At 38.4% G+C, this 14587-nt stretch overlaps 1 pseudogene; it reads left to right on the forward strand.

Moving 5' to 3' along the window:
• LOC102812953 overlaps positions 1–1322 on the forward strand; it is a 55638-nt pseudogene extending 54316 nt beyond the window's left edge.
• The last annotated feature ends 13265 nt before the right edge of the window (positions 1323–14587 follow it).

The raw sequence follows: 14587 nt of genomic DNA on the forward strand, positions 1-14587 counted from the left end.
TCACAACAACAACATACTGCAAAGCCATTTGAACTGCAAGGTCGGTGGTTCAAGCTCACCAGCTGCTTCTCGGCAACCCTATACAGAGTCGCTATGGGTTGGAACCGACTCGACGGCACTTAGCAACAACAAAAACAAGGTTTACAAGGTGCAACTAATAAACTTGAACTGCCAACCTAGAGGTTCAAACTGATTTTATAATCCAGTGTATTGGCCCACAGTGCCACATCAAAATGCGTACTGGTGGTAAATCTTTACTGGAGCAGAAAACCTCCTCTCTCTCCTGCAGCTCCACTAGTAGTTTTGAATTGCTGACTGTGAGATTAGTAGCCCGACTCATAACCACTACACTACCAAAGCACCCTAAAATGCTTACTAACTGTCAAAATTATGTTTAACAAAATTTTGTTTTTGTTAAAGGTCGTGGATTTGGGTCCCTGAGAAACTTATATAATTCCTATTTCTGATCACAATGGATAATCTTATAGCAGTGGCATCAATGTTATCTGGAATTGTAAGAAAGGTTCTCTGAAAAGAGAACCTGAAAAAAGAGCATCAATTTCTTCATCAGATAAGGGGTTAAGAACAACTTTTCATGGACCAACTTTCTCTGAAATCCAACCCTAACTCTGAACTTCAGGAGAACTTATTTTCTCTACCATGTATTTGCTTTCTTTCAATGCTATCCAGCATTTCTAGGTGGTGCAAGCAGTTCACAAATTCAGCTGCGAACCAAAGAGTTGGAAGTTCAAGTCCACCCAGGGACAACTCTCAAAAAAGAACTGTCAATCTACTTTTTAAATATCAGCCATTAGCTTCCACCAGAGGCCTACCTGCCATCATTGCTGTCACTGCCATGTCTCTGGTGGTTCCCTTAAAAGTTTCAGCATATGTTGTGAGTACTCAGCACTAACATCAATGGGTGGCAGAAAACAGTCATTGCTACCACTGCCATTAGGGTTTGGGGCAAAGATACCCTCATGTGGGGTTGAGGAAAGCAGACATAGACCTCACCAAGCGAGCAGGAGAGCCCACTGAGGGTGAGGTGGAGCGTGTAAGCACAATAATGTAGAATCCATGCAGTACAAGATTCCTGACTGGTTCCTGAACAGACACAAAGACATGAAGGATGGCGAATAAGGTCAGGTCCTGGCCAACGGTCTAGACAAGCTCTGTGAAGACCCAGAGTGGCTGAGAAGACTCGGGCCCACAGAGGGATGCGTCACTTCTGGGGCCTTCATGTTTGAGGCCAGCACACCAAGACCACTGGCTGCCATGGCCGTACTGCGGATGTGTCCAAGAAGAAACAACACTCTCTTTAAGTGCTAGCCAGTGGTGTTATTACCTTGTTTTTGATATTAAGTGCTGTCGAGCTGGTGTTGACTCATAGTGATCTTGTATATGGTTTCTGAGGCTATAAATCTGTGTGGGAACAGAAACTATCACCTTTCTCCTACAGAGCATCTGGTGTCCTGGCACCCAGTCACCTGGCTACCACAGATCACTGACATATATACAATAGGATGCTGTTCAAACAGACATTAAGCAAGGCATGCCTATCTATGTATATGTGTGTGTGTGTACATATGCATTTATCACCTTACACAGACATATGATTTTGTAAAAGACACAATAAATATACACAATGTTTTGTCTGTGCGCTCCTATTTTGATTATTCACAGCACGGTTTTCCTTTATTGAAGTTGCTAAGAACTACTCATAGAATACAACTTCATGTAATAGTATTTGCCTTAGTACTACAGCACCAATAAAGTACTGAAATTTTCATATTGAAGTACAGAGTGCTCTAAATTACAGCATATGAATTATTTTAAATGTGTGATTAAATATGCTATAAAATAACTCTTGAGACTACTTATTTCATTTGTTAAAGAACTTACGTACTTCCTCAAAATAACTTGCTATTTTAAAACTATTACTCAGCCTTCCAACAAGTGGCAAAGGTTACCTCAGACAGACCTTGATTTTACAATATTTGAAAGATTAATCCTCTGCCACTCTCATGTGAACTGAAAATTTCTGAGTCACAGGTGAATAATAGGAGAAGACTTGGAGGTATTTTTTTCTTAATGCAAAATTTGTTAAACAATTAATGTTTCATAAATCTCTCCTGAGATTATTTTGTTTCCTTCACAGCAAGGATGAACCAAAAATCAGTATTATCTTCATTTTCCAGATGAAACAATGGACTCTATCAAGGTTCCTTAGACAGTTTTTGGTGTCACCAAATACCTTTGCATCTTTCATTTCAGTTTGAATGGTATTTGAACAATGAAACCTTTTAATATTGGAATGCGGTGGCTCCAAACAATAAGCAATGGACTGCAAACCACAAGGTCTGTGGTTCAAACCCTCCAGCTATTCTGCAGGGGAAAGATGAGGCTTTCTGCTCCCACAAAGATTTAAAGCCCCAGAAACTCTATATAGGGTCGCTATGAGTCAGAACTAATTCTATGGCACTTAACAGTAATAATAAGAACTTTAAATAGTTTTAAATAGTTTTAAATTTGGTTGATTAAGTCTATATGCCTTTCTTCTTTCTATCTTATAGACATTTCCTTTTCATTTGTCCCATGAACTTTGTTTTAAATTAGAAACTTTTGAATTATACTGAAAATCCAGAAAATTTTAAATCAATGCACGATTTTTAAACTCTGTAAAACAGACAATACCGTTATTTCCAAGTCCTGTACCTTTTTCTTTCCTGAATACATTGGCACTCAACTGTGTAGATCACAACAAACTATGGATAATATTGCAAAGAATGGTATTCCACAACACTTATGAGGAAACTGTACATGGACTAAGGGGCAATCATTACATAAGAACAAGGGGATACTGTATGGTTCAAAATCAGGAAAAGGTGTATGCCAGGCTCTCTCCTTTCAATACACTTATTTCTGTATGTTTAACTAATAATCCAAGAAGCTGAATTACATGAATGAAAAAAATGACATCAGGATTGGAGGAAGACTCATTAACAACCTGCAATAAGCAGATGACACAACCTTGCTTGCATGAAGTGAAGAGGATTTAAAACACTAATGAAGATCAAAGTCTGCAGTCTTCAGCATGGATTGCACATCAATATAAAGAAAATAAAAATACACACAACTGGACAATTGGACCAATAAATAACATGATAAGTGGGAAAAAGTTTGAAATTGTGGAAGACTTCATTTTGCTTGGATCCACAATCACTAATCATGGAAGCAGCACTAGATAAATCAGATGACATATTGCATTGGGTAAATCTGCTGCAAAATAATTTTTGAAAGTGTTAAAGAGCAAAGGGGTCATTTGAGAACTAAAGTACACTGGACTCATGTCCTGGTATTTTCAATCCCTTAATATGCATGTGAAAGTTGGACAACGAATAAGAAAGCCCACAGAAAAACTGATGTGTTTTAACTGTGGTGTTGGAGAAGAATATTGAAAGGATCATGGACAACAAGAAGAACAAACAAATCTGTCATGGAAGAAGTACAACCAGAATGTTCCTTACAAGCTACGATAGTGAGACAATGTTTCTCATGCTTTGGACATATTGTCCCTGGAGAGGGACATCAGGCTTCATAAAGTGGAGGGGCAGTTAAAAAGAGGAAGACCCTCAATGAGATAGATTGACACAGTGGCAGCAACAAGGGACTCAACATTACAATTATGAGGATGTCACAGGACTGAGTGGGCAGTGTTTCATTCTATTGTGTATTGGGTCAGGATGAGTTAGAACTGACTCAGTGGTACCTAACAACAACAAAGTTCCCGTATGTTAAGTGAAACCATATGGCTAAACGATCAACAGAAGATAATCAGAAGTGATGGTGAGCCACTCCAGCTGTAGACTATTGAAACATCCTCCAATGGAATCCATCATGTGCTTTCCTCCCTTGCTGGCAGGTGAGATGCAAAGAATCCTCTAGGGACTCAAAAGCCTTTATTGGCAGTGGAACCATTCCAAAGAAGCCAGAGTCCCCAAGGGAGTAGATGGAGCAAAGGCCTTATGACCTACACCACTACCACCAACATTAACTCTTACACAGACCCATTCAAATTTGAATCATATGGCAATTCAGACAGACAAAACATTTCTAAAATCTAGACACAAGTATCACATCAAAACATGATGTGATTTTTCTTCCTATTTCAGCAGCCCTCCACTGCTCCTTATTTCTTATTGACAAGGCTTTTTCATGAAATCCCTTGTCTAAATCTAAAAATTATGTGGCTCTTTCAATTGTTTCCACTAGATTGTTACTTACTTCAGAATCGGAAAAAACATCTAAATTCTGTTCTCATTACTTCACCTCCCAGGGTGCAAACTTGCCTAAAATTAGCAGGCACATTTACAATAAAATAAATCCCAATTTTTCAAATATTCACCATCGCTCATCTTAGTTTTCTATCTACAAAAGGAGTAACCTATTCATTAAATAGAAGATTAGCAGGTATTCAAAGGAAATTTAAAAGATGTTAAGTACCTAATTACTTAATTGGTATTTTCTCTCAGAAAATTTAAAAGATTATTCATTGATAAGGAATATAATTTGGTGGTAAATTTACCCATTTGAAGGAACTTTCAGAAACATCCATTCACTTAATAACCACCCACTTAAAAAGCAGATAGTTTAGAAAGATTTTATGAGAATACTCTATTATGCACTGTTTGAGAATTCATTAAGTTTTGCCTGATTTAAATAAACATATTCTGAAATAGGAAAACAAACAAATTGAAATATTATTTAATATGGAAGTATTTTAAATATTTTTCTTAGGAGCTTTGCAATAATAGATATAATCACATTTTTCTCCAACTGTACCCCTAAGATTCCTATTGCAAATAGTTCGAACATAAGAATCAAAATGAGAGTTGTAAGAGATAGGAGGTAGCACAGTAGTTTACTGGATAGCTATAAAGCAAAATTAAATCCTTTCTATTTTCAATGGCTACTGAATGATTGCTTTTTGTGGTTGGCTGATTATGTGCCCTGGAGTCGGTTCCAACTCATAGCGACCTTCAATAGACTGTAAATCTTTACAGGAGCAGAAGGCCTAATCATTTTCCTGTGAAACTACTGGTAGTTTTGAACTGCTAACCTTAAGGTTAGCAACCCAACTTGTAACCACTATGCTACTAGAGCTCCTTTGTTATTATGAATGATCCTGAATAAAATGTTGATTGAATTAATAACTTTAATAATTATTGAATAAATAAATCTAGTTCTCACCAGTGCTCTGATACAGGAATCACTATTTACTCTTTATGCCAGCATTTAAAACAAGGCTTGGCAGTACTCAATAAATGTTCGATCAATAGACTCTCCATGGTATGGTGAGAAGTCATTTGCAGAATCTTCCTCAAAGACTTCTCTTGCTTCTCAGATTTCAACCTCCTTCATTTTATGTGATGCAAGTTTATTACTAACTCACAGAGACAGGCTAAACTCCACTTGGAAATATTCAGATAGTAAAATAAGCCAATGAAAGTATAAATTTCATACCTCAATCCACTATCCATTACCTTTCAAGCACCTATGGAAATTTCCATTCATTTGTTTGAACATCCATTTAGTATTTGCATTATGTAAGAAGTGATGCACCACAAGATATTGTGGATGTGCAAATACTGAAAACTTCAGACCAAATTTCATGGCCAAAGTACTACAGCCAATGACTGCAAGGGTCCCTTCCCCTTTACTTTACAGCTACTTGTCAATAGCTTTTTAAATGCCATTTGTTGTTGTTGTTAAGTGCCGCAGAGTCAGTTCTGACTCATAGTGACCCTGTATAGGGTTTCTGAGCAGCAGCTGGTGAGATTGAACCACCAACTTTACAATTCAAACTGACCTTGTGGTCCAGTGCTTATTCTAGTGACACACAAAGACACCAAAACAGTTACAAACTGCCTTTAAAGTGAATCATCCAAGTAGTAAAGAAACAAAGCCTTGATAGAATAGTTTTTAAAGGTATTTTATGAAACATTAGGTTTATTAAATAGTTTATTTTCTGAAAGACAGTCTGTTGCATATCCCTGAGGGTCTTACAGAACCAGTTACCTCTTTACTAGTTGTAATCTTTCTTTGTAAATGATGATAGGATTGCCCCAAAATTCTGTAGGGAAGAAAAAAAAAAATCAAACAATATTTTCCTAAGAAAAGTGTCATTTGTAAGAATTAACTATGTAATGATCTGGTATAAAAATTTAGAGATAATGAGATTTCTAATGACAAAGGGAGATGAGAAAGGGGAACTGCTCCTATTTCTTTCAACTCTTTTTCAGAGGGGAAAAAAAAAAAAAAAACTTCAAAAGAGTTTTCTCTACTCACCCTTTCTAAGTCCTCTTTCCTTTAAACCCAAACTTTAAACCCAATCTTCCTTTCAACCTTACCCGACTACTTACAGTCAACAGTACTTAACAACAGGCCACTGGAGCTGCCTACAAATTGGTGTATCCATTGTCAGTTCTACAGCATTGCATTCAGTCACCATCTCTCCTCCTCTTTATTTGCCTGCAAAACACTACACATGAAAAATTGTCCTCCTACCATTGTCCTCCTTCTGTACCCCATACCATTAACATGGATATTCCTTAATACTCATCACTTGGCCTCTGCTCACTCTCTATTCACCTTTGTTGTTGCTGTTAAGTGCCGTCGAGTCAGTTACAACTCATAGTGACCGTGTATAAGGTTTCTCAGGATCAGCTGGTGAGTTTAAACTGCTGTCCTTGTGGTCCATTGCTTATCCTACAGCACTACATCAGGACTCCATCTATTTACCTTAATTACCCCAGTAATCTTGTTTATGACCATATCTTTCATGACCATTTCTATGATGATGACTCCCATATTTCTATCTGCATCCAAGACCTTTTCCTAAAACTCCAGACACATGCATTGGCTATCTACTCAAAATCTTCATTTGGATCACGCTCTACCCGTACAAAGCTGTATCCCAATAGTTCCCCAAAACTTGCTTCATCTTCCCCATTTCAGTTGATGTCAACTTCATCCTTTCCATTGCTCCGATTGGAATCTATAGGACTTTTTTTAAATTTTTTTTTATTGTGCATTGAGTGATAGTTTACATGAGAGAACATCAGTTGTACACTCAACTTATCGTATTTTGTTCATTTCATTACAATGATTAAATCCCCTCCATGCATAACCATTCAACAGTATTTGCTTCTATTCCCTTTGGATGTACACAAAAACACTCAGGAATATACAATCATTTAAACAACCAAAGGGCTCATTCTGTAAGCCTACCTCTTGGCTACAAGCACACAGCCTTTCCCTTTCCATGAGTCTAGAGTCCTCAGCTGTTCTGTCTCTCTATGTTATCAGGTCTTGCCATACTGCTGACCAACCAGATCTCCACCTGAGGTTCACAGGAGTCTGTTGAACATGGTAGGGCTTAGCTCGCAGCTTCATTGCTGTTTTTCCCTCACTTCCCCTTATCGGTGACCAATGTGGTCACCAATCAGAGTGCATGTCTCCTCGTGTATTTCCATTGAGTCTTAGTCTTGGAAGGGGGTTTGCCCGGAGGAGACCCAACCACTTGTCTTGATGTCTCCTGGGCCAACAACTTGCTTGTTCTTGTAGTAGTCAGTCGGACTGCCGTTATTGTTTTGTATATTTCCTGTTGGTCTTTCTTTCAAGAAGTATCTTCTATCTTCTGTTCTTCTAGCCACTCCAGGCTGGTCTGCTTGTTCTTTCCAGTGGAAATTTCGCCTCAGAAGATTCTGGATGATGTTCAGGATCCCACATATGGTCTTATGTAATGCAGAGGCTCTGCAGGAAGCCTCCCTCACTGGGCATGTTGTAGCCCTATTTTAGGTATTCCAATCAGTTATAGGCAGAAGACAGACTTACAAGCTTTCTATGGTGATATTTCCTTTCTCTCCCCCTCAAGTGTCTATTTTACAATGGTATGCTAGGGAAACCAAGATTCAAAAGACAGCCAAGCATCTTAACATTATTTCCCTCCTTTTGCCCATTCCAACCACGCCTCAATCCCTGTATCCCAGAGTCCTGTTGTTCCAAGGTTTTGCATACATCATTATTTCCCTCTGTGCCACTTAATTCATGCAAACCTGCTTAATTGTTCTCCCATCTGCCTTGTTCTTCCATATTGTCCCCCTCCTTAGCACCCAAACTATCCTGTGTCTATTACTTACCCTGTAACAACAACTATTCTTGAGAAGAGGGAATTTTGTCCTGTTTGTTAGTCATCATATACTAAATCTCTAGAAAACTGCCTGGTGTGTTGTTATTGTTAAGTGAGTTTTGAACCACTGACCTTTAGGTTCAAACCAACCTCATGGTCCAGTGCTTATCCTACAGCACCACAACAGGACTCCCTTCTTAAGTATAGCAGAGACCTTATTGAAAACAAACTATGAATTTAAATTCGTCTTTTTTTTCCTCAAATTTAGTCTTACCAAGGAGAAATGAAAGCTTTTTTTTTTTTTTTTTCCATCATACATCCTCCAGAAAGTACCAGAATTTGGTGTCCTTGAAGTTGGCCTTTCTAAGCAATTAGGATGAAAAGACATTCCAGTTAGGCAGTGGCCTCAAAGAGAATCCTAAATGGGCCTTTGCATTGAAAGGCCAAAGCCCAGAAGTTACAAAGCTAGAGTCTTTGTTTGAAGACATAGGATCAGAGGTCTCATCATTGGAAATAGCCCCAGCCCTGGGAGTCTGATAGTTTCAAGATACTTAGAAAAGATAGGAATTGCAACTCTACAGGGTGTAAAATATATGAACCTATTTGATTGTGTAGCTTCTGAGGTGACAGGACCATTACAGGATGGTTGCTGGCAGCTTGTGAGTGAGAAAAGAATTAGTACTGAGAATTGAAGCTTTAAGGAGCCCTGGTGCACAGTGCATTATGTGTTGGGCTGCTAACCAAAAGGTTGGCAATTTGAATCTGCCAGCTGCTCCCTGGAAGAAAAATGAGGCAGTCTGCTTCTGTAAAGATTTATGGTATTGGAAATCTTATGGAGCGGTTCTGTTCTGTCCTACAGGGTCACGATGAGTTGGAATCGACTTGACGGCAGTGGATTTTTTGGACTTAAACCAAAATTTCCCTAACTGCCCCAGAGTGAAACTAGCTGCCAATGGAGCCACCCATATTGAGTTAACTCTACATGAAATAAGCAGTGACCAATATGCACAAATTCAGTCCCACTTGCTGTCTGTTGTTGTGATTGTATGCCATTGAGTCACATCCAACCCACAGCTACTCAGTATAGGCTTTCCGATGAGCGGCTGGTGAGCTTGAACCACTGAACTCACAGTTCAAACCGACTTTGTAGTCAAGCGCATTAACTCCCAGCAGCAACCTGCCCTCTAGAACTGAGCAAACTCTGGGATTCTCATGTATATGTATGGAAAAAAGGAAATCCCCAAGACTGACAGATATTTGCTTTTCAGTCAATTTTGATTACCAAAAAACCCCAAAGATTTCGCTTTTCCAACTTCTGATTAAGTTATACTGCTCTGTTAGTTCACAGAAACCAAGGATAATATACCATTTGTCTGTCACCTCCTTTGGAACGAATGCAGTCCCTTCCATATAGTACTTCGTCAAGTAATGAATGAACAGTGATGTAAAATGAGATGAATGCAAATCTGTTTGTATTCTGCAGTAGCTTAATGTTTTAGAGAAAAACATTTAATGTAAGTAAAGAGAAAATACTTTTCTTCTGCTGCCAATATGCGTGGTACTGGGGTTTTATTCTTGCTTTGGGGCTTGAATTTTTTCTCTCCTATCACTAAGACTCCAGTTTCTGTTAGAACAAATGAATCCCATTCTTACCCCCACCCCCAGCTCCAGCTCTTCACACAACTTGCTTCTCCTTCTACTCTTGCTCAGCTTATATTTGGGAAGTTTTTCACTTTATGTTAAAAACTTACTTTTAAGCCCTTGCCTCAAAAAAAAAAAAAAAAAAAAAAAAAAATCCTTACTGTCACGCTGGGTTCTTCAGCAACAATCTATTCCCCTCCATGGGATAAACTCAGCCTTCACCCCATAGTTTATCTACTTTGGGAACTAGATTACTGCCTCATAAAACAGCACAACAGTATTATTATCACATAATCATCATCATTCCTTCACTTTCAGCCAGACAGATCCTTCTAATCCGAACATCTTGCCTCTCCAATCTTGCTATATCGATTCTCTCCTGCTGTGAAACTGTGTGTTCCATTTTCACGGAAGCTTAATGTAATCACAAATGGAAAAATAAAATATATTTTTTAACTAGACTGCATTTTATTGATATCATTGTGTTACATGGGAATTTAAAGTAGCTCTATATTTCACCAAAGTAAACAAAACAATGTGTTTGTGGCAGTGGGGGGTAGACATAAACTAGGTACAGATTTTTATTCTCCACTCTTATCATTCTGGCCTTTGTAGTGTTATTTGGAAAACATTCAAAACGATGTTCTAGAGTGGGGGTTTGTGCAAATCCAGCTATGAAATTGCTCCCACCCAGGGTGGGGTTGGGAAGAAGTACTACCATTCTACCTAGACTTGCCAGCAGCTAAAAGTTGCCACTGCTTAAAATGGGTCTTCTTCAAGGCCAGGTAAAATTCCAAAGGATATCTAAAGTAGGTTTCTTCTGAGGTCACTAATAAAAATGAGCAATGCTACACTCTGTGAGAGATAGTATCCATGGTCTCTCAGCACTTAAAAGAAGAAGGCATTTACTGTAGCGCTCACAAACCAAAGAAAAGAAGCTTAAGAAAAGTTTTATAGCACCAGCTGTGAAATCAAATTATCATGCATTCCATAGAGCTGTGTCCATAGAATTTTCCTTTATGTATGTTTTTCCCATGTAGGGTTTGTTTATTACATTTATAACACATAAATTAGAAAATATAAAGAAATAAATTAATGAATGTATTAAGGTTTTAAAAAATACCACCTTCAAAGTAATCACAGTTAATATTTTGATGATTAACCTTTATATATATATTTTTTAAATCTTTGAATAGCTTAAATAAAATATTTTTGTTACTTCTCCATTTAACAATATACTATAAAGGTCTTTGTCAGTAAACAGTGACCCTGGTAAATTTACTTTTTATACTGAGAACTTTTCAATCTAAGGGTACATATAGTCTAAGAAATTCATAGAAACTTAAGTATAGAAACAAGGAAGCCAACAGAAACATTTAAGACAAATAAGAGGAAAATGTCTAAAGTGGTGCTATAGTTTAAAATATATATATAAATACTATGAGTAGCACACGCATTATGCATAATTTTACTCTCATGGCATTCTGAAACATGGCCTGAATAGAAGAATATTATTAATAGTGGCCTTAGGAGTCCAGGTGTGGCACTGTGGGCTAATGCGCCAGACTGCAAAGTCGGTAGTTCAAGCTCACCAGCTGCTCCTCGGAAACCCTATACAGGGTCGCTATTGGGTTGGAATTGACTTGAAGGCACTTAGCAATAGCAACTAGACCACAAGGTCAGTTTGAACCACAGGTTGGCAGTTCGACATCACCAGCCGCTCCTTGGAAGTTCTATAAAGAGTTTCTATGAACCGATTCAACACCACTCAACAGCAACAACACCTTTTTAGAAGAGGTGCCCTGGTGGTGCCATGGTTACTTAAAGGTTAGCAGCTCAAACACAGCAGCTACTTCTCCATTGTTAATGTGAGTCAGAACTGACTCTCCAGTGGGGTTTTTTTGGTTGGTAATCGAAAAGTCCAAAACCATGAGGAATTATATGAATATTTGTTACAGATTCCTCTCTACAGAAGGAAAAGAAAAATGCCAGGAAATTTAACTGGGGAAATATTGTCAATGGATAATCTCAGGGATTTCAATTCAGTTTTATAGACCTATCTTTCCTGTCTATTTTTCTCAGAACAAATTATTAGAAATTCTGCTTCCTCCTAAGATTTAGGATTTATTGTTGTTGTTGTTGTTTAGTGCCATCAAGTCAGTTCCAACTCACAGTGATTCTCTATAGGGTTTCCGAGGAGCTGACCTTTGGTTAGTAATCCAGTGCTGATCCTACAGAGCCAAACCAGGACTCCATGAACTTGAATTAAGCTGTCTTATATAAAAATCAAATTGTGCAGGAAAAAAATAAGCAATACATCTCATAGAAAAGGTAGTAAGTTGTATATGGATTGCCGCTGTTGTTGTTGTTAAGCACAGTTCTAACTCATAGTTAGTTGGTTGGTTATAAACTGTGGAGTCTGCTCTGACTCACAGCCACCCTGTATAGGGTTTCTGAGGAGTGGCAGGTGGATCTGAATCACCGAACTTGTGGCTGGCACTCCAGTACTTATCCTACAGCGCCACATAAACCTGCTTAAATGTCCTCAACCTGTATTCTTTTAAATGTTTTTCCTCTTTCTTTACCTTGGAACCTGTACCCATATTATGATAAAAGAAGATTGAAGTGTTGGGAATTTATTAACTATTTCCCAAAAGTTAACTCCCATTCTCCTGTATCAACTTAACATATTTGAAGCTAGGCCCATTTTTATTAAACGGTAGGAAGACCCTAACAGATCTCAGCTAAAATTTATCACTGTGTTTCTCTTTCCTACCATCTGAATGGTTTTGAAGTAAATCAAAGGTAAATCTAAAATAGAACTTTATTTTTAACTTCTTTTGCCACATGAATAGAGCCAGTTTCTCAATGATGGTGAAGGAAAGAAACCAAAGTGGTCAGGAAGACAGCTCAAAGTTTTCACAGAGTCCTTGGTCCACTTTCATGTACATCAAAACAAGAGTCCCTGATGACTGAAAACCTTCTTCCACTCACAGCCTCTCTCTACAAGCCTTCAAGCTGTGTGGTTGCAGTGGCTCTTCCTTTCCAAGTGAGAATATCAGAAAGAAGGTGTTGGCTGTTCCTAGTTCTCCTTTGTGAGAATAAGGTCTATTCAAAGTAACCCAGATAAAATGGGTTTCCTCCTATTTCTATGTTTAAAAAGGATATATTCTTCTTTCTGCACATGATCTTAGTTTTTCTCCAGTGTGTTGTAGATATTCTTTCACTTTATATTTTCGGCCTTATCTTTCAGGAGTAAAATCAAAGTGCCAAATTTGCCACTTGGACGTATTGTTATAAACTAGGCAATTTCTGTAAGTGAAAGACCAGAAAAATCTTTAAGATACACTTAAAATATCCATTAGCAGAAGAAGGATTATACCCAGGGTTAAAAATTACCAGAAAAAAATTATAAGCATTACCATTAAGAAACTGACTGCCTAAAGCAACGTTCCTGATCACTACAGAAACCACAGATATGCCTCCAGTGTCTGTTCTACACCTCCCTAATAGGCCTGGAAGCTACAGACAATTAATTATTCGATTATGTAACTCCCACTGCTAAAAGTTAGCGGAACATTCTAAGGTTTTACTGCAACTGAGGTGTTTTACAGCTAGGGGTGCAATTTCATCAGCTCACTCATCTGCATCTCTGCGCTACTTAATCCTGGCTTCCTGGGGTTTTTCTTTAATTGGCTCAGCCTTCTTCTGCCCTCAATCAGCCTGATTCTATCCGTGGGTTCTCGGTGAAAATAACTGAATCTGAAAGTTGTGGTTCCAAAGTCTTATAGTAGCGTCAGATAGATTTATTAATCTGAACTTCTATATTTACAGTGTGTGTCTTTCTGCGATTAATGAAGACACATCTTCACAAGTTTCTGAATCTATGTGGACTGGAAAATGCTGGAACAACCATTCAAGACATGAGAACTGAGTGGTAGCAGCTGACAATGCCTGTGGGAAGCTGTGCACCAGTCAAATAAACAAAAGGCCTGGCTTGGTTGCATTTTTCCACCATATACAGTTGGGCAGGCACTCTGAACCTCAATTTAATCACTTATAAGGTAAGGACTGGTGCGGCTGCTGAGCTAGAACTGCTGACCTTTTGGTTTAAACTGACTGTGCAGTCCAGAGCATTAACTCATAGCACCACACCAGGACTCCAAATCAGGGATTATACATACCACCTAATTCAAAATACAAGCCCTGATAGTGTAGTTGGTTATGTGTTTGACTGCTTCTAACCATACAGTCAGCAGTTTGACTCCACTAGGTGCTCTATGGGAGAAAGATGAGGCATTCTGTTCCTGTAAAGATATATAAACTCGGAAACCCTATACAGGGTCAATATGAGTTGGAAGCGATTTGGTGAAACATATCACCACCACCAACCACCACAATCCAAAAGGTTTTAGTGTGAGATATATGAAATAATAAATGGTGAAATTGTGTGGCACTGTGGGTTACTGAACTGGAATGCAAGGTCGCTTTGGACCACTAAGTCAGTGGTTCAAGCTCACCAACTGCTCCTCAGAAACCCTATACAAGGTCGCTATGAGTCGAAACCGACTTGACGGCACATAACAATGACAATAACAATAGATGATAGACTAATGACACAGGGTCCTGATGTGATGCTTTAGGATAAAGCACTGGACCACAAGATTGGTTTGAACCACAAAGTCAGCAGTTCAAATCCACCAGCTGCTCCTCGGAAATCCTAAGAGTCGGAACAGACTTGATGGCACTTAACAA

This window comes from Chrysochloris asiatica, unplaced genomic scaffold (assembly GCF_000296735.1).
Source record: "Chrysochloris asiatica unplaced genomic scaffold, ChrAsi1.0 scaffold00006, whole genome shotgun sequence".
NCBI lineage: Eukaryota > Metazoa > Chordata > Mammalia > Afrosoricida > Chrysochloridae > Chrysochloris > Chrysochloris asiatica.